The 12804-nt window shown below is 37.0% G+C and overlaps 1 protein-coding gene across 4 annotated transcripts in view; it reads left to right on the top strand.

Annotated features, from left to right (window-relative positions):
- The window catches only part of N4BP1 (NEDD4 binding protein 1), a 39086-nt gene extending 26856 nt beyond the window's left edge, over positions 1-12230 (top strand). For 3 of the 4 annotated variants that reach the window (XM_037408770.1, XM_037408768.1, XM_037408771.1), the window contains 2 exons: positions 2997-3091; positions 9429-12230. The gene's annotated coding sequence lies outside the window, so the exon portion shown is untranslated. The remainder of the gene's footprint in view (positions 1-2996; positions 3092-9428) is intronic. The other variant, XM_037408769.1, reaches the window with a different exon arrangement.
- The last annotated feature ends 574 nt before the right edge of the window (positions 12231-12804 follow it).

The raw sequence follows: 12804 nt of genomic DNA, 5'->3' as shown, positions 1-12804 counted from the left end.
TATATTTACCTTTGACATAAGTTCTTTGAATTCAAAACTGCAACCAAAAATCTGCTGTGTGGACAATTCTGATTGCCAAAAGTTACAATATCAGTGCATGAGAAATTATATTTTAAAAAAATAATAATCAGAGGTATTACATTAAAAATCAGAGAAGATATTACAGAGACTCACATACCAGGACAAGAGCTGGTTGCCTAGTTTTGCCAAAACTTGGTGGGCAGTAAAGTGGAATCCAAATGCAGAGGCAGGAAGGGGCCAGCTCCTTCGCTGGGACAGTGACTTATGAGCATATGGTACTAAATGATACTGAAGCCACTTTGAGCCTGACTCCTTTATGTGAGGAGCATTACTGCACTTTGAATCTAAATGAACACAAGTCAATTGTTTTGCAGAGACAGAAGAAAATTGGGAATATCTGAAAGGCAGAACATGAAGGTTTGGCAGTATTTTCTGAGAGGAGGAGGAGATATATTGTGGTTTATAAATACTTTTCTGTGGGAGATCTTTGCAGCAGAGGGCCTTGAATTAAAAAAAAAGCACATCAGAGTCCTTCGCTATATCGCCTACTGGCAGAACACCAATAATATGGATAAGGACATTCTTGACATTCTGAAGTGAAGGGGCATTAAAATAGTAATATTTGACATTCTCTGTGAACAAATGAATGATTTATGTTGCATTTATAGGTAGCCAAGGATTCTTTACATTAGGAAAATAGAATTTGCTATATTTTAACTTTTAACCAATTTTTTATTCTCTTGGCATGCATGTCTATCAGCTGCTGGCACCTAATCTAAAGAGAAATTTCCAGAGGTGAATGTAATTTAGTGTGAAACATGTAACATCAACACTCAGCTTCATAATGTTCAGACTTGTTTCCCTTCCAGAGTTGAGCCAGACACCGACTTTTGAGTAAATGAATAAAGAGATGGCACCAAAATTTAAATGGATTAAGACAATGCTAGTGTGATCATGAAGTTAACGTGTGGAGTCTGTACTGATTCATTGTGTGCACACAATTATTTTTGTTGCAAACCATTCAATACATTAATTTTGACTAAAAGTTTTTACTGCTCTGATTCATAAGTGGTATGTGCTGTAGTGGCCTAAAACATTACCAGTGGTATTTGCAGGAGATTCACTTAAGCTACCCTTGCTACTGCAGGACTGCTGTGTGTTGGTTTCTCAGTTGTCACAGCTGGTGTATTGGTTTAAACTGCTGTAGGTCATGAGTCAGAGCCCTCAGTTTTCTGCTGTCAACAAAAATGCAGAGAAGATATAGTAGCTAGATGGTTATCCTTTGTTTTAGAGCATCCATCAAAGCCCTACTTTATAAATGGAAATCAAATTAAGCTTTCCAGTATTACAGCAGCTATGAGTTTTCCAAATTATGATGGATTGAAATAATTCATGCAAAAGCCCAGCATATCTCATCTGTCCCATCTGGTGGGCTTAGTCTCTGGGCCTTTCAGGGACATAATTCAAATGTTTCTGGTAGGAGATGAATGTAATTGCTGCTTGAAGAGCTGTTTGGGAGGGGAGGTTATGATTTCTTTTAATATGATATTTAATTATATACAAATAATAAAGCAGCTTCAATAAGTTTGTAATGCTCCTGTAAAAATGTTATGGCCCTTTATTTCTTTCCTCACTGATAGGCTCTTGCTTGTCTCTTCTTTGTACCATAATGCACTAATGGGGAGTGATACATGGTGAGAAGGACGTAATTGGAGTCTGCCTTAAATTGTGTGTATCTGTTCATAAGCCCTTAGGTGGGAGGAGAAGTAGTGGAGTTAGAAGAGTTGCTAATGGTTAGTCAGTGCTGTAGTGGCAGTGACAGAAATAGAATCTCGTTCTTTTTTCCGCCATCTAAAGTATACATGACACCTTCTTGTTACTAGGACTGCTATTTAGTTGTGGTGGCTATGGATTAAATACTAATGTTGCATGCACGTATTCTCTCCCTCCTATGATATAAAGGGTAGGTGTACTTTGAGAGTTTTTTTAACATAGTATCTCCTAATGCTGTAAACATACAGTAACACTCATAGACAAAATGAATTCAGCTAAATTAAAGAAGGCAAACCGCTGGGCAAGGAGATCAAAACAGGCAGTAAAGTTGTGTGCTGTTCTACTTAGAAAGGTCTTTCCAGTCCAAAGGATGACATCCTTACACAGTAAATTGAATAGTTCTGTACTCTGCTATAAAACTATTCTTTAAAAAAGTATGAAAATTTGAAGTTATGAAGGTTTCTTGCTGGGCAAAACAAGCACAAAGTCTGTCTGTTAGAATCTTGTTGTTAGTGAATGCAGACATGGAGCAGAATGTCCGATCAGATATCAGTGTGCAGAAGGGTGGGAAATACGATAAGCAGCGTTTAGCAGAAGTCTGAAACAGAGTGACTTGGTATATGGAGCAAGTTCTGTTCTACCAGTTTATTTGAAAAATGTATTTGTATTTTAGAATATGTTGTGTCCTTGAGTTATAACAACTTGCCATAGACAATGCTATTGTCTCACTCTGTACAGACTGTACTTGTGGAAGGAGCTGGGTGTCCTACCGCACAAGTTTAACAGGCTTAAAATTTTACACTACCTTTTGATCTGAGTAAACTCCTTTCTGAGAATTGTCTGTTCTACTAATTGATTTGACACTACGCTACTGAACAATCTTGGAAATAAGTGCACATTTTCTGTTGTACATATTTTAGGGGAAAAAATGGCATATATACTGTGCGGTTCTTATTTTATGCGGCTATTGGCTTTAGAGCGTGTGAAGGTCTGTATCAGGACTTATCATCATGCAGCTCATCAGGGTAACATTTGCAATCCCTGCACTTGCAAAAAGGTGAAGCTGCTTCCAAGACTTCCCTGCTAAGACAGGAAAAAAAAGAGTAGAAAGTATTTCACCATCTCTTTACGGAGTTGTAGGGGAGAAAATATAGAGATGCTGTGAAAGGCTGCAACCTTATTTGTGTTCCCCCTTCAACCAGCTTGTTCCCTGAAGTTTTCTGCAAGCGTTCTATTGAAGACATCTGTGATACCACACTCCTCCTTGACTCCTAAAGCAAGACTATGCACTGACAAGGTAATTTAACTCACAGGTGAGCAGAATATATACTGCAATGATTGGCAAGTGTTATGATGGAAACACCTGACAGACCCAGCTGAATTAAGGTTGTGCTATGCCATGTAGAAGTAGTGAAGTAGAAAAGTAAAAGACAAGCCATGTCATGAAGACTCACCATTCTGAATTGAAAATTTAAAGAAGTGGGAGGATCATGCAGGTGTATGAAGAGTTTGATAGCTGTTTTTTCATGTAAGATTTGGGGTTTTCCCTCTAATTTCCTAGTCATCTTGTAGTTTTGATTGTTGTTTTTTATCAGTTTCTTCTTGTTTTAGTGATCTGTGTAAGCCTATGATGTTTTATGTTTGATTCTAGTGTACCAGTGACTGATTAGCAGGGAAAGAAACTAAGCCAGTAATGGAAAACCAGAATTTTGAGCTTGAAAACGTACAACCAACTCTTAATTTATAAGGACAATTTTTAATGGAATGTTTTTGTATACCTATGCAAGTCCATTTTCATGTTGGCTTTAGTCATCTTGCTGTATCTTAAATAGCGAGCTATACCATAACATTTTAGTGGGGAAAAGAAGTAGATATTTATGGTTTATTTATAAATAAGCTAGCAGGTGGTTGTTTAGGCCAATTATTCCATTATGTTGGTCTGATTCCCCATGAGAACTCTGTTTCAGAGTAGAATTCATTTAAAAATACCTACTGAAAGTTTTGCTATGATTCTCATTGGTATCTTCAGGTGCCTAAATACCATTTGTGCTTGTTAGATGTAATATTTCTTTCCAAGCCAGATATAACCTATTAGCACACTTACTTGAATGAACTTTTGCCTGTGTATGTTTTTCTGAAGACTTAAGTAGACTGCCATCAAGGAGCCCTAAAACTGTTCCTTTATCAAAATGTGGTGCCATGAACTGCAGTGATGGGTTACTGTTAAACTATTTACAAAAGCTCTTTGTAGGTAGAAAACTATTTAAAGGTGCTGTAGAGCAAAATATTTACAGACTAATGATAATTCTTGTGACATTCAGAGGATTCTTCACCTGTAAACTCTAGAGAATTATTACTGAGAAGTACATATTGTTACTTCCATTGATGGATAGAGGAATTAAAGGGCAAAAAAGTCAAGGGTTTTGCAGAAACAGGTCTGCTTAGGCAGTATGGAAAACCTGCAGTTTGAATCAGTAATAAAGAAAATAACAGGAAAAAAATTTTGTAGAGAAAATACAGTTTGTACTGTTGGGGTTATCTTCACAATATTTCCAAAACTTTGTAGGGTGAAAAAAAAAGTGTCTGCATCACTATATATAATATACATGTAGTTGTTGCCTGGTAATATATAGACACTCTCTAAGTGAGTAATACACTATGCATTTTCTTTCCCTGTTGTGATTTTGTGTTTAATCAATATAATAAACCTGTTTAATAATTTTTAAGGAGGACTTTTATGTGCATTTGAGGAAATCAAACCAGCTGAGCTTAATTTTCTTACCCTTCTCTTTTCTGCTTTTCAGTAGGGATGATATTCATTCAGCTATTAGTCATGGTTGGTTGAGGTTTTTTCCAGTTTGTTTTTTTAATCTAGAATAATTTTGTGCACAACATAAATATTTCCTTACTGCCAACTCATCCAATTTTAATGGACAGTGCTCCAGGAGTTTCAGCTTCTTTCAGTCTCCCTGACTCTCTGTCCTTAAGATACAGAAGAAAGCACTACAGAATTTTCAGAAGTGTATGGGTACATAAGAACCTCTGAAAGACCACAGTGCTTCAAGAACTTTAGAAAGTGTGACTTTAGTACCTAAGTACTTAGGTTTTTGAAAAGCCCATCTTTTGCATTCGTATAGTATCATGAAAATGTGACTACCTCTGGCAAGGAAAATCAGATGTAGATTTACAGTAGGAGGAAAATGTACTTTAGGTCCATGCCATTAGCACCATCTGGAGCAGTACTTGCTACAGGAATACAGAACTGCAGCCACGTGGCTGTGAAACATTTGCATGTAAACTGTCCCAAAATGTGGCTACGGGTTGTTGCAATATCTACTGTACTCTGAGACAGTGGAAAAACAGGGCTGATTTCGCAGTAATGAAACCACGGACCTGCTAAACTTCCTGGATGTAGTTCCAGTTCTGATCATTATTAAACTTGCTTTAATGAAGCTTCAAAGCTTGAAGGCATAAACACGAAGTAGGTTGTACTACAGCAGCTGCAAAGGAACAAGCAGTCTAGGTATGGGGGGAATGCTCTGATGGTTTCATTGCAATTGTTCATGCAGGCCAAGATTGTTTTTAGAGGGTTCATCGTGTGTTTGGTGTTTAAACAAATGAGCCCGTGAGAAAGTTATGAGTCCTAAGATACTGAGCATCAGGACTAGTAGTTGTCACTTGCTGGCATTAAAGGTAGTGAGTTCAGTATCTTGTTGCAGAGACCGACACTGAAATGCTTTCACAGAAAGCACTTTCAAAGTGTCTGGTTTTATCTAAACCTAGCACAGGATGATACTTTTCCAAAGCAGAAAGAGCATTTCCAGTATGAAGCATGCCATAGCGCTGTTCCGAATGTCTTTGGCACATTAAATATACTGATGCTTTGATCTTAGATTAGTATGAAATTGGAGCCCTCTTGGCCTGAAAGAGCTTCTTGACAAACTACTTATCACCTTCATGTAGTTTTGTTTTGCTGATGGTTTCCAGGCCCTTAGTTCATCCTCTACCATAACTCCTTTTACCTACCGCTGCTGTTCAATGCAAAAGTGAGCATAAATGTTTACTTGAAACTTTGATACAAAGCTTTTTTTTTTTTTTTTTTAATAAACTGTTGTGGTTTTAAAATACAAAACGAGCAAGCAACAGTGCTTGCATAAAAGTGAAGTAACAACCATGGTGATTTGGTGTGACTGACAGTGCCATTAATCTGCCTAGCCTGGCAGTTGGGAGGTAAACTGCTTCCAAGTGTCTCTTTAGGAATTCCCCTCTGCTTAACCAGTGACAAAGAAATGATGGTCCATTTAACTATGAAGGTTTCTCTACCAGCTGCCTCTGTATTTATTAGCACAGTTTCTATTACACAAAAATAATTTATAGTAAGTTGTATCTGATTACAGAAGTGTTGTGTGATATTTTCTGTTTCTTGTGAATTGTTTAATATGAGGCAACCATGCAGAAATGCTTGGATGTTTGAAGTTAGTGAGGCATTTAATTAAGTTGCAAGAGCCATTGCACTTGCAAATGAGATATTGAACATGCCACTTATTTCATCGTGAAACAAAATCAGTTGTGGATTTAAAGAAGAAAAGACTTGCAGACAAGCATGTCCTAAATTCTAGAGGCATCGTAACTGATCTACTGTTTTGGTTTATTTTGGAAATGCCCTAATATGAGTTTTTATGTTTTAACCAGTGTAGTAAAACAAATCTTTTTAGTATTTCCACCCTTGATTCTGCTTCACTTGGACCAAAAAAACCCCATCTCTTCCTTTTTCTATGTAATGAAAGCCTGTAATACATTTTTAAAAAAGAAAATAAAAATGTTTTGTAGGGGGTGTCTTGTTTTCTGGTGCAAGGTGCATTTTGGAGGAGGTAATTTGGTTTTTTTTAGGGCTTGTTTTTTGGTCTGGTGGGGATGGGGTGGTGTTTTTTTCTTTTGAGAGAATGAGAGAAGGGATCTCTGTGCGTTATTCCTGTGGCCTACAAAAGTGCCATGTGTGGGTTTTGAGTTCACACAAACTGGGTTAATCTGGGACTCGCAAAGGGCATATGGCCTTGGCAGGAGCATATGGTCTGGAAGAGGACATTCATTGTAGTGCTGCTGAACCTTCCCAGCTGGTTTATCTACGGGAGTTCACTGGGGAAGACTGCATATATACCTGAGGAGTCAGTATAAGGTTTCATTATTTGAGCCAGGACACTCAGCTCCTGTTGTAATCTATTTACTGGAACTATTTTTTCTCAAAAAATAGGTCATAAATTAAAGAAAAACGCTGGCCACAAAGGCAATCCTCAGAATTAATCCACATGACAGTGAAATTGCTATTTGGGAAGCTTATAGCCTTGTGAATTTCATTAACAATGTCTGTTAAATACTCTAAAATGTCACTTTAATATCATAGATAGCTGCCCAGTCCTGCAGTTTTTATTCACCTGACTTGAATAGGACTACATTCTTGTTTTTTTTTTCTTTAAGCTTGGAAAAGATTGTCCCAATGACTGAATTTTTTCCAGTAAATGTATTATTGGAGAGGCTGATGATGCTTGTGATGATTCTGTACGTTAGTTCTGTTTGGCCCACTGTTTGTCTGTCTACTCAGTGGCAAACCTAAGGTCTTGAAATAGAAAATAAAAAACCCCCGAATTTAATTTATAGAATGAAGGCATCCATCTGAAAGAGCCATGTTTGTTCACTCCTTATAACATTCTAAGCATGAAAAAAAAAATATTACCCTTAGATAATTTTTTTCCAACCTATAGTAACTTCTGCTTAACTTCAAATACTTATGTAGAGGGTTTGAATATTCATGTATCTAAGTAAATAAAACAGTGTAGCTTTAGGGATCCTTCTGTACTGGTACACTTTGTAGCTGTATATATGCAAGTTAGAATTCAAGATTCCCCATGGAACACAGTAACTGCAAAATCTTACTGTTATTGAAATCAAAATAAGGCTCCAAGCTTGTGTTTCAGACCCCAAGATGATTTTCCAGAACCTCCCTTTGATGAGGGACATAGGAGAAAGAGAATTCCTCGTGTATAAATACAAGAATTTTCATACCTAAATTCTTGTTTCCATGAATATCACAATAATATGTCTATACAGCTCTTCTTTGCAGAGCAGCATAGATAACATCTAGTATGGTTATTCCTCCTCTTTCTTTTTTTTTTTTTTTTTTTAAATGATCTTAATGCCTGTTTTCATTTATTTTGCTTTTATCAGTACTCATGTTCCTTATGTTCTCTGTAGTAAATGCTTTTGTGAGGTCTAAGCATGTTTGGTGAAAGATCTTAACTGTCTTTCATTCTCCCAGCTGTTGAATTTGGTTAACAATTAGTGTGAGATAGGGCCCAGTTTTGCTTACTAAGTCAATATAATAATAGATTAATTCAGGTTGGGAAGGACCTCAGAACATCACCTAGTCCAACCTCTTACTGGAAGTAGGGTCAACTGCAAGATCAGGCTGCCCAGGGCCTTATCCTGTTGGGTCTTGAAAACCTCCAAGAACTGAGACTAGGCAATTTGTTCCACTGTTTGGCTGTCCTCCTCAAGCTCAAAAGATTAATATTTTTTTTCCTCTATCCATCTGACCCTTTCCTGATTCAATTTGTCTTTTATCTCCCATTCTTCCTCCATACATTACTGTGAGGGGCCTGCTTCTGTCTCCTTGATAACCTCCTTGTGGGTACTGGGGGACTGCTATCAGGTTCCATCAAAGCCTTCCCTTCTCCTCCAGGATGTGTCAGTGCTCTTTCATCTGCCTTTCCTCACAGCATGAGTACTCCAGGTCCTGGCTGTCTTGGTGGTCCTCTGCTGAACTCTCTCTCTCCAGTTTATCAATGTCTTGCTTGCTTGGAGAACCCACAATGGGTCACAGTATTTTGGATGCAGCCTAATGAATGCCAAGCACAGGGGAGACAATCACTTCCTTCAGTCTGTGAGCCTGTTCCTGTTAATGCAGCTCAGGATGCTGTTGACCATCTTGGCTGCTACAGCACACCATAGGCTTATGTTCAGCTTGCTGTTAAGCAGGATCCCCAGCTCCTTTTCAGCACAGCTGCTCACAGCCAGACAGTCCTCAGCTTGTATTCTTGCCCAGGGTTGTTCCATCCCAAATGTAGGGACCCTTCACTTGTCCTTGTTGAATTTCTATAAGGTTCCTGCTGACCCAAGCCTCCAGCCCAAGTCTCTCTGGATGAGACTTTTGCCCTCAAGGCTGTTGACTGTTTTCCCCCAATTCAGAGACACCAACCAAGCGGCAAAGTTGGTTCTTTTGGGGGTTCACACTGAAATTTTTTAAGCTAAGCTTACAGTACAGTTGAAAATATTGAAGAGATTTCTCATTGTTATTTTAGTCTATGGAACTGCCTGTTTGGATGTGATTGTGAAAATGTTTTCTGAAATTCTTCAAGGAAGTTTCTTGTGAAGCAAAACTTCAATTGAGAAGCGTGACATGTTTCTATGCAGAAACAATTGAACAAGCTTTTTTTTATTAGTAGGATCATCTTTGCATGTTGTTTTTACATATGTAAAAATTAGTTGGTAGACACAGTTGCAGACACAGCATATCCTATATGTTATCAAAAGGAAATAATCTTCATTTGCAGCATTTTAATTTGATTTGGTGTTTTCAGAACAGCCAGGACATGCAAAACCGGGAGGTCACACACACAGAAAACCTGCATGTCAATGTAAAAGCTTCAGCATTCCAGTCCTTTGGCAACAGCAAATCCTGCCAATGAAAACTAGCTAGATACAGAAGTAGAACAAATCAACAGGAAATAGCCCATGAAAAAGTTTCCAACAGAAAGCCATTGGGATTTTTCAGCACAGTGAGTATAAATTTTACTGATTATATGCTTGTTTCGTCATCAAGGTAGATCTGGGGAAGACAAGATCTGCTTAATGGTAACACAATTAGCAAATGGTATGGAAATGATCAATGTTCCATGTATTACCATTTTGCTTTTAACTCAGACTTTTTGAGACATTCTTTGCCTGCCTTGTGTGCTGCATTTGTTAATTAACTCCATCTGCTGAAAGTCTGGTCTGGCAGTTTAATAATATAATGAGTTGCTTTATTAAAGAACTGTGCTTGAAAGTGCTACTGTTGGTCATAACAGAGAATTTAAGGCAAATATACTGGGGAAATATCCTCATTTTGCTGGTGATGTCTAAATCTTAACCTATTATAGCTATAGTTCTCCACATTTGAGATTTAAAGGAAATGGTATGCCATGCATTTCACTTTGCAAAATACTGTGTTTAACAGAGTAATCTCAATCAAACTAGCCTTGTTCCCTAGGTCATGTTATGGAATGTAAAGAAATCCACTGAAAGCGTGAAAGGGCTTGAATTCTGCACCTTTGAAACTGCAACTGAAAGAGAAAACTGCTAATAACAAACTTCCCAGCTCCTTGGTGAATTCTTTGAACATGATAATAGAGACATTGGTGTTCTATTTATTAGGCCTTATTCAATACGCATATTCTTCACCACTAAATGCAGAAGGTTTGCCTGGCAGAGTTATGAGCATACTGTTACATTCTCAATGAATATGGGGAAGAAAAGGTGGTAATATTCATGTTCATTGGATCCATATGTTTTAATTTGGTTTAGGGTATATATTGCTGGGGCGGGGGGCGGGGTGAATATGCACTATTTGATGTACATCCTGAGGCAAAATGATACCTTGATATAACAACTTAATTATTCTTATAGAATATCAAGCAAATTTCTGACTTGCTTTTTAGCTGAGGCTTCTTCATTAGGTGTAGTTAATTGTTATTATTAATATCTTTTTAAATACTTAATGTTTGCTCTTCAATGAATCGCTGTGTCTGGTTCTCTAGAAGGCACCAGCATTCTGCTGTGTTCATAATTAGCCTGCATGCTATTATGTAGTTAGTAAAGATAGTTGTACTGTACTTTCATAGAGTTTGTAGCCAAACAGCCAATAGATTATTTATATATCCTGACGTGTAGATGACAGGCAATTATAGTTCACCTAATAATTTGGATGGTTGTCCTAGGGTCCAGCTTTTTGCATTTGGGACATGAAATGCTGCAAGCAGTGAATTAGGAGAGCATATGCCATTAAGACCCATCTATTAATAAGTAAACGGCTAGGTGGGAGGTTCCTCTGCCACCTACAGTGATAAAAAAAAGTTTATCAAAAATAGTGGAACCTCACTGGTAGGAAATATTAACATTGACTTTCTCTTGCATCCATTTCCATTTATCAGAAAAATTGAAAACCTTTTTTAATGTGTAAATACCTGTGCTTAGTAGCGGTCACCTACCAAAATTTTCTGTGACAAAGTTGAGCTTTGTTAACCTCCAATCCCCTGCGTCACTGTTGGAGCCTCTGTCCTTTAAGCTTTCCAAAACATTTTCATTCTTGGAGTATGGTTATCAGAACTGAAGAAAAGCTTCCTTTCCAAAGATGTGCACACATTTCTACTTGATATTATTGTTTACGATGGATTTTTGCATATTTGTAGAGAACTACTGAAGTAATACAATTAAAGCTAGATATTGCTGACCTTTTTTATTACAAGGTTGCACATAGAGCTGATTGTGTTAGTCAATGATTTTTAGGTCCTTCTGAGAATTTCTACTTTTCAGGCTGGTTTCCATCTTAAGACACAAAACCATACATTTATCTTCTTTCTTCCTAGATCTATTGTAATACACTCAAATATATTAGTATTCAATATGACCATAAAACCATGTGTTTAACATCATTAATGTAAGTTGCCATCCTATAAAGATTTTGGCAGTAAAGATTTTGCACAACTGTCTAGATTGCATATAAATGGCACAGTCCAAGAACGGATTATCTAGTAACCTGTGAATGTTGACAGCTAGTTATGTGTAAAGATCTATTGTCTGCCTGCTCTTAGTCTTTTTAGTACTGTACCTGGTCCAAATATAGTATTTTATTTATATATATACACACATACATATTTGTATATGATAATAAATTAAACGCTCTGGTACATGCAGGGTAAAATACAGTAGCCTTATCTGCTGATCTTTTCCCCTATAAATTACGCAAACTTTGTTTGTCAAGGTCTACTCTGTATGCAGCTGGACGGGTAACTTGAGACTTTGTCAGGGTTTTGTGAAGACTAGCAACCCTTGCAACAAAGTAAGTTGTAGTTGGTGAGAAGCACACAGAATTCCCTCCCTCACAAATTCTTATCTACTCTGAGGCCACAGATTATTCATAGTTATAAACTCCTAATTCAAATTGCTCCTTAATTGCTGCCAGAGAACACTTGATTACGAACATACACTGAAAAAAAATTCGATTTGCAGTCATTTAATAATAAAATAACTGTCTTGAGAAGTTGACCTGGACTATAACCATTAAGCAAATCCTGTCTGTAAATAGATGCAGCTGTCATTTTTTTTTATTTCACTTAAAAGTGCCTAGATGGAAACTAAACTTGGCCTACGTAATTGAGTTTGTAGAGAAAATTAGGTTAAGAATTATATTGCAGATTAAAAATAAGGTCCACAGGTTGCTTATTTATGACATAGCCTGACTGTACTGTATCTATAGATATCTACCCTAATGTCTTTTTGATTTCTGGGAATATAATACTTTGTATCAAAAATGTGATTAATTTATATGTTTTAATCTTTACTGACTTCTTTAAATTTATATGAAGAATACATTTGGATATCCCTTACTTCAGAAGACGCCTGTCTTTTCTTAAAAGTATAATCTATGTCATTAGCTACCATAATGGATCATAAATAAGCAACTTATCCAGACCCCTATAGTTCACTGAAAATTCTGGCTAAAATGATATTTTTGGTAATTGAATATTCAGATATACGCCTAATGGTATTTTCAGAACTGCCTAATTGACTCCTTCCCATTGATTCCAAGGAAAAAATAAGTGCTTTTGGAACACTACCCTCTGCGAAAAGTTTGTTGGGTTTTGGTTTTTTTTTCAATTGAAGAGTTCAGGTTTATATATTATGGACACATTTTAC

The sequence above is a fragment of the Falco rusticolus genome, chromosome 15 (genome assembly GCF_015220075.1).
Source record: "Falco rusticolus isolate bFalRus1 chromosome 15, bFalRus1.pri, whole genome shotgun sequence".
NCBI classification, from domain to species: Eukaryota; Metazoa; Chordata; class Aves; order Falconiformes; family Falconidae; genus Falco; species Falco rusticolus.
Note: the sequence above shows the minus strand (reverse complement) of the source record. Positions and strands in the feature narration are given on the sequence as shown.